The sequence below is a fragment of the Notamacropus eugenii genome, chromosome 4 (genome assembly GCF_028372415.1).
Source record: "Notamacropus eugenii isolate mMacEug1 chromosome 4, mMacEug1.pri_v2, whole genome shotgun sequence".
Classification (NCBI taxonomy): Eukaryota; Metazoa; Chordata; class Mammalia; order Diprotodontia; family Macropodidae; genus Notamacropus; species Notamacropus eugenii.
Window position 1 is genome coordinate 460,616,851 of NC_092875.1, and position 8,316 is coordinate 460,625,166.

Below are 8,316 nucleotides of genomic sequence, written 5' to 3' on the forward strand. Positions count from 1 at the left end.
CAAGAGATCTCTGCAGAAAAATTGCAGATATCAAGGGAATATTTCATGCAAAAATGGACATGATAAAAGACAAAAATAGTAGGGACTTAACAAAAGTAGAAGAGATTAGGAAGAGGTGGTAAGAACATACACTAGAACAATAGGAAAGATCTTAATGTCACTGATAACCATGATGGTGTGTTTACTGATCTAGGGACATACATGCTAGAGAGTGAAGCCAAGTGGACCTTAGGAAGCCAGTAAGGCTAGAGGAAGTGATGGAATTCCAGCTGAACTATTTAAAATCTTAAAAGATGACACTGTTAAAGGGTTGCAATCAGTAAGCCAACAAATTTGGAACACTCAACAGTGGTCACTGAATTGGAAAAGGACAGTTTGCACCCCAGTCCAAAAGAAGAGCAATACCAAAGAATGTTCAAACTCTTCAACAATTTAACTCATTTCCCTTTCCCACAAAACTATGCTTAAGAATTTGCAAGTTAGGCTTCAACAATATGTGAACTGAGAATTACCAGAAATGCAAGCTGGAGATGGAGGACCGAAGGGCCTGGCATGCTATGATCCACAGGCCTTGAAGTCAGACATTACAGGGAAACACAAACAGGTTCAATAATGAATATATGCATAGGGACTACTTTGGGGTTTTGCTTTCACATCCCCAAGTCTAGAATAGTATCTGGTTTGATAAATGCTTATTCAATTTGATTTTCTACTTGAATTGATTTAAATCAAGGAAAGCATTCATTCAGTTTTTCATTCCATGAGCATTTACATTTACAATATGCAAGGCACTGGTGATAAACTCCAGGTATTAAGAAAAAGGAAAACAATTATTGATATCAAGACGCTTGCATGCTATATGTGTTTATAAAATTTACAAAATCAAATCAGTATAATTTGAAAAATGAGAAAGCACTATTCACTAAGGGTAGCATGTGGTCTGTCCTTCATTCTCCAAGAGGACCATGACATCAGAAAGATGATGCCACGATTTGCAAGTAAATTAGATTTAAGGGAGGGAGGACTGTGCAGAGTCACCAGCTTCACTCTTTCCTCTGGAGCCATCTGGGTTCAGTGACCAGATATAGATCAGAATAAGATTCAGTAAGAGGTCTTGACCTTGTTAAGCTAAGGTTTTTTTGAGTTCTCACTTTAGCTGAAAAGGCTTTCTATGAGTTCTCCAAAAAGAGTCTTTTGGGTAAAAGTACATTAGGCACTCAGACAAGGTAGCCAGCCCATCAGAGGTGTACTCTCTGCAGTAGAATTTGAATGTTTTAACAGCTCTCCTATCTTTTTCTTCAGCAATCTAAAGTCAGATTGGTCTTGTGTATCTTCTTTGTCCAAGCTGAAAGCCAAGAAGCCCAAAGCAACTTGAAGCTTGAAGAGTCCTACAAAAGACTGATGTTTCAAGAGTTCCAAGGGGACTAGGCCTGAAGAGTCTTGAAGGGGGATTGGTACAGGCTGGAGCTTTCTCATCTCACTCCAGCTCTGTCCTGCTCCTCACACAGCCTTCATTCACCAAGAAGGAGAGAATCCCACACCAACAGGCTTTAGGACAGGGGTTACACATACAATATTCATTTAGGAAAACAAAGGTCACTTTTCTTCTATCTATCTATCTATCTGTCTATCTATCTATCTATCTATCTATCTATCTATCTATCTATCCATTATCCATCTATCTATCATTATCTATTATCCATCCATCATTATCTAGCTACCTACCTATCATCCATCTATCATTATCTGTCTATAATTATCAATCTCTCATCTATCTATGGGGCTTTACCAATGGGCTTTAAGACAGGAGTTATACATACAGTATTCATTTAGGAAAACAAAGGTCACTTTTCTTCTTTTATCAGTCCAGCTATCATCCATCTAGCAATCATTATCTACCTAATCATCCATCCTTCATCTATCTTACACCTATCATTATGAATCTGTTGATCTATCTATCATCATCATCATCATAACCATCATCTGCCTGGTTACTTTAGCAAAATGCACCGTCCTTGAGGGTGGGGACCAGCTTAGTTTTATGCTTGCATTTCCAGCACTTTCTGACTGTTCTGTACAGTAGCCTGGAAAACTACCATTCACTAGGCACAGCTACCACGAAGGCTAGCTCAATGGTGGCTTTTGAGAGTTCCCCTTTTGTAGGAACATCTATTGCATGTTAGAGAGGTACCTCTGTGTGGAAGAGAGAGTGCTGCGCCAAGGAGCAGAGGAGTTCATGTACCACCTCAGACACTTGCTGGCTGTGTGGCCCTGGTCAAAGCATTCCAACTTCTTTCAGACTTAGTTTCTTTATCTGTAAAATGAGAGGGCAACAATAGTACCTAACTTACAGGGTTATTATGAGGTTCAAATGCCCAATGTTTATATGCATGGATATGTATATATAGATGTATGTGCATGTACATACATGTATGGTATAGTATGTATAAGTAGACATGTGTATATATACATTTATACACATACGCTCACACACATATATATCTTTATATAATCAATAATTCATTACTATGATGAATAAAAAGCTAGAGATAATTTCTGGATAATTGATTATTTTATTAATTATAGATAGACAATAATTAACAATAATAGAACAGTTTTTGGCTGACTCTCATAAACCAAAGTCTCCTCCTGGAGACTTCTTTACCTTTATATACCCTTGGAAGAATGGGTGTTCCCAACAGGTGGCAATCAACTCTGACTGGGTAACAATTAGTGAGAGAATGAATATTATAATGAGAGACAGACCTATTCTAATGAGGGACTGGGGGATATGACTGATTATGTCACTCTTACTCCCAGACCATGCCCATCGTTGAAAATCTAGACAAAGGATCCACCCCACTCCCCCACCTGCCAAACCCAAGTAGAACACAATGGGCCTGAATTTACCCAGATTCATTCTTTTTACTCTTTAATCAAAACTGAGCTTTTCTAGCTGGATGGGTTCTAATTGTTGTGTTTGTCCTTCATTGCCAAAGAAGACCACGCCATCAGAGAAATGATGACATGACTTGCACTTGACTTTGTTCTGAGTGAGGGAGGGCTGTGCAGGTCACCAGCCTCACTTCTCCAGAGCCATCTGAATCCAGTGACCAGATATTCCTCAGGATGACTGGAGATGACCCACGATGCACTGGGAGACCTTGGCCCCTCAGGCCAAGGTCTATTCAGGTACTCACTTAGAGTGAGGTAATGCCCATTAGGTGAATAGACCTTTCGCTGAAGTAGCCAGGTGATGGCCCTTTTAATGAGGCAAATGTCAAGTGCAAGTCATGTCATCATTTCTCCAATGGCATGGTTTTCTTTGGCAACAAAGGATGAGCACATCAATCTGCGAGTAGATGCAACTGCCTGAATGGGGACCCAGCTGGCTGGGCAACTCAGCTCCTCCTCTCCTGTCTGTCTCTCCCTCCCCTTCCTTCTCCTCCCCAAAGGAAGGGAAATTGGATGGCCAGAAGATGCCAGTTAACCTGGGTTTTACTGGCTAGATTCGTTTCCTTTCCTTTCCTTTCCTTTCCTTTCCTTTCCTTTCCTTTCCTTTCCTTTCCTTTCCTTTCCTTTCCTTTCCTTTCCTTTCCTTTCCTTTCCTTTCCTTTCCTTTCCTTTCCTTTCCTTTCCTTTCCTTTCCTTTCCTTTCCTTTCCTTTCCTTTCCTTTCCTTTCCTTTCCTTTCCTTTCCTTTCCTTCCTTTTGCCTTTCTCTCCTTTCTCAAAACCTGAGACCTACTGCACTCTGAAGCTCATACGTCGGAGGATACTAGGTCCCTGCCTCAGGGCTTTCTTCTGGACCCTCCTGATTATCAATAGTAACTGTTGCTGTTTCTCTCCCAGACTGATGTCAGTTCTAAATAAGATTGAGGAGAATGTTCCAGCCATAGGTTTCATCTTACCAAATGTCAGTTCTACCTATGATGTCAAATCAAATCATATTGCATTAGAACCTTTAACTCATTATATTTCTTAATCTACTCGGGAATGAATGAATTGTGACATCTTGACAACAAATTCAGTCTTAATGCATGGACTATAAAAAGTATATGCATGTGGAAAGAAAAAAACTGTATATCATGCCTATTATGTGCCAGGCACTGTATTAAGTGCTTTACAAATATTATCTCCGTTGGTCCTCACAACAGTCTTGTGAAGTATAGATACTGTTGTATAGTTGAGGAAACTGAGGCAAACAGAGGTTAAATGACCAGCTCAGTGTCAGACAACTAGTATCTGAGTCCAAATTTGAACTCAGGTGTTCCCGACTCTAGGCCCAGCATGCTATCCCCTGTGCTACATATCTGCTTAAAAAACCCCAAGGGACATCATGCCTATCAATCTATCAATAAATAAAAAAAAAATTAAATACCTTATTAAGCACCTGCTGTGTGCCAGGCATTCTATTAAGCACTGGGGATCCAAAAAGAAGCCCACAAGGAGTTTATAATCTAAGTGGACATTGTATTTTTTCTGATCAGGAATTTTGGAACCTGAAAACAGGAGAAATAGGTGTATATGAAATCCTATTCACAACGAACCTTTTCCTCAATTTTAATGTCATTATTAGATATTATTAGACAATTTGAGCAAATAAAATCAATAACCATTCACTTTTTGCAGGCCCTCTGGGTGCTGAAAACATGACAAATCCATACTTTTGACTCTCTCTTCTGTCTCTACCTTGGCCCCTACTTCTCCATCAGCCTAGATCCTATCCCAGGGAGTGGCTAAATTACCAGACGTTATTTCAATTCAACATCCAGAAATCTCTCTTTGAGTTTAGTCTATTTATTCTAAATGTGTAGGGGAGAGAGGAAGATGGAGCCAAACTTTTAATGAAATTTCCAAATTTAGGGCAATGACTTGTGTAAGTGCCCCATGGTTAGAAAAAGTTCACAATATTACATATTGATTGAGTCATACTGTTCTCCCCTTTCCAGTGATTATGCAGCAAATACATATCTGTTGGATGTCCATGTGTTTCTGGTAGAAGCAACCGAGGAGGGCAACAGCCTCAAATTGGAAACTGGATGGTACCATTGGTTTGATAATACTGTGGGATCCAATCAAGTTCTGGGTCTCCAAGCAAAGATTCTAGAGAGGATTCTTTTAAGATCACTAACCAAACAAATCTCCAAGGCTGAGGGACCCACTCCTTCTCAAACAGGGTTATTTCAGTAGCATCTGTGCTTAGACAACTTAACTGTTTATTTCCTCCAGTGTAAAAGACATAGGCAATTTGGAGAATTTATTTCCCACTGAAAAACAGGCCATTTTACAGAATGGTAAATATAGAAGCACTGAGCACAATGCTGGGCACATAATTGGTGTGTAATAAATGCTTGTTAGTGTTATTATTGTTAAAGATGATATTAATGATTGGCAGCATGAATGGGTTTCAGGAATAAAAACCACATGGAAGAAGAAATTATCAGACTTTACAAACTGAAAGAGAATGCTCATGGGTCCAAAGCGAGTCAAAGACTTTGCCTCTTGTCATTTGAGAGTCAAAATCTTCAGCAAAGATAAGCAAACCCTAGGGGAAGGACTTTCACAGGCATCGCTTCCAGTCCCTACTAGCTTCCTAACCTCTCTGACTTTGTTCTCTCCTCCCCTCCCCTCTCCTCTCCTCTCCAATGGATTTAGATCAGGAAGAACTGAATTTAAAAACTGTGTCCAATTCCTAATAGCCATGTTACTGTGGACGTCATTTAATAATAATAGTAGTAGCTAGCAATTTATACAAGGTGTCCCACAAATCTTTGTGCAGTTTTAAGCTATTAAACCCCCAAACTGCGTTAAAAATTTTGAGACAACTGGTCTTATCTCATTTTGTTCTCACAACAATATGGTGAAGTTGTGTTATTATAACTCATTTTATGTATGGGGAAATTGAGACCTGGAGAGGTTCAATGATTTGTTCAAGAAAATACACTCAATGTCTGAGGCTGAATCCAAAGCCAGTTCTTGATTTCAAGTTGGCACGCTATTCACCATGCTACCATGTGTGCTGCTTACCTTCTCTGAGCGTCAGATTCTTTGTTTTTAAAATAAGGATAATAATCCCTTCAGTTCACACCGCAGTGTTTGCCATATAGATCAAATGCAATAAGACATCAAAAGTGATTGCAGACTTAAATTTGATATAGAAATGTCAGTTACTATGATTATTTCTTGGCTGATTGATTTAGGAAATCTAGGGCACAAAAAACTGAAGTCAAAGAGAGCTAAAATTATATTTCTGGTTTTACATCTAGTCATCCAGGATGATCCCATTGATAAAAGCATTTGTTCTGTGAAATTTGGATTCAGTCAAAGAGCTGCACTTGAGGGCCTAGAAGGTCCCATGTGGCCTCAAGGCTGTAGGTTCTCCACCCCTGCCCTAGATGGAAAGCTACTGTTCTGGACGGAGTATCATCAGAAGGACTTTTGGTAACCTGACTTCAAGACCACATGTAGGAAGATGAAGGGAAGTGCACACAACTGAGGAAGCAACCCAACTCAAGACCATCATCTGAAAGCAGCCAAGTGGTGTAGTGGATAGAATGCTAAGCTTAAAATCAGAAAAATCTGAGTTCAAATTCTGCCGGAGACACTAGTTGCATGACTTTGGACAAAACCCTTAAGCTCTCTGCCCTCAGTGTTTTTCATTTATAAAATGGGGACAAGAACAGCGTCTGTCTCAGAGTATTTATTATAAGGATCAAATGAGATGACTTATGTAAAGTGCTTTGCAAACTTTTAAGCATTGTATAAAATGCTAGATGATGGGGTGGATAGAGTGCCAGGGCTGAAGTCAAGAAGACTTGAGTTCAAATATGTCCTCAGACACTTACTATCCATATGACCCTGAGTAAGTCATTTAGCTCCTATTTGCCTCAATTTCCTCATCTGTAAAATGGGGACAACATTATTATCTATCTCCCAGTGTTATTGTGACCATCAAATGAAATAATTATTGTAAAGTACAATATAAGAAGATGATGTTGAGATGTGCAAAGCAATTGGGCCTTATTGGGAAGAAAAAAAAATACTCCACAAGGAGCCCCTAGTCCTGTAAACTGGGCAAATCTTAGTCACTAAAATTTCTTGACTTTAAATCTGTAGGAAATAAATGTAGACTACTCTAGCAAGGGTACACTCACCTTGAGAGAGCTAAAGCAGATTGAAAGGAGCTGATATTTTAATGTAGGAGTAACTTAGACAGTGGGAGAATTGGGATCCATGAATTGAAATGGTCTTGTTAAAGGTCTCACGTTTTATTGATTTTATATTAAAACAACTGATTTCAATCAACAAAATACTGAATTCATTGCAGTTAGTCCCCTCAGGGAAGACAGCATTTTTGTTCTAAAAACATTTCTTACTGACCTTTTTACCTTTCCTCATACAGGGTTCCCCCAGATGTGAATTTAATGGTTTCAGCCTTGAATATTATCAAACTCATAAAGCACGAAACCTACCCTACTGGAGGCAGTCTCCATAAGTTAACTGGTTAAGCTGCCTGGGGCTCTTGGGGTCCGGCAGTGTCCCTGCTCAAAAAATCATAAAGTTAGCAGTGCTGTTTCTCCAGCTTCCAAAGGTCCCATGAGTTGACCTCCAAGTCAAGTCCCTTATCCATCTCAGGGGCAGGCATTAGGGAAGAAGGAATTATGACATAAAACAAAGACTATATTATTTGGTCCATGTGTTATGGTTTACTCTATTTCATTCTCTGAACAGGGGATTGTCTGCCTTCAGCTTTTCCTGGCTTTAAAAATCCTTTTTATAGTCTGCTCAGCAAATTTAATGAGGACCACTTGAGAAACATAAGAAAATGACATCATCCTGCTCATGGCTCTCTTTCTACCTCATCAGAATATGGCGTACATTGAGCAGGACAATGTGGATATGCTCTTTTCAGGGTTATGAAGCAAACACGAAAATGCTTGTTTCAAAACACAGGTCAAGCAGCTTATGTTATAACACACACACACACACACACACACACACCTCATCCCTCAGAACTGAACTGAATCTTTCTGTGGATTCTACTGTTTTGATGCCATGAGATAGCTTTGAGTAAAGGGCGCCATTTTGGTTACAATTCATCGAAAGACCTGTGAACCAAATAAAAAGAGTTTAATGGCCCCAAGAAAACACAGAGAGATCAAAAAAGGCTCCTTCCCTTGGAAACTGGCTGACATCACAGAAGTGTTCAAGTTACAAGGCTCTTCTTTCACTGCCAACAACGGAAAGAGGTGCAGATGGTTCCAATAGTGCCATATACTTATTTCTTAGAGTAGAAAATGATGAAGCACTCTGAC

General features: G+C 39.5%; 1 long non-coding RNA gene across 1 annotated transcript in view; it reads right to left on the reverse strand.

Annotated features, from left to right (window-relative positions):
* The window catches only part of LOC140498666 (uncharacterized), a 55,384-nt gene extending 47,788 nt beyond the window's left edge, over nt 1-7,596 (reverse strand). The window contains exons 1-2 of the long non-coding RNA XR_011965172.1: nt 7,474-7,596; nt 2,192-2,314 (exon numbers count right to left, since the gene is read on the reverse strand). This is a non-coding gene — a long non-coding RNA (uncharacterized lncRNA). The remainder of the gene's footprint in view (nt 1-2,191; nt 2,315-7,473) is intronic.
* Nucleotides 7,597-8,316: the final 720 nt, after the last annotated feature.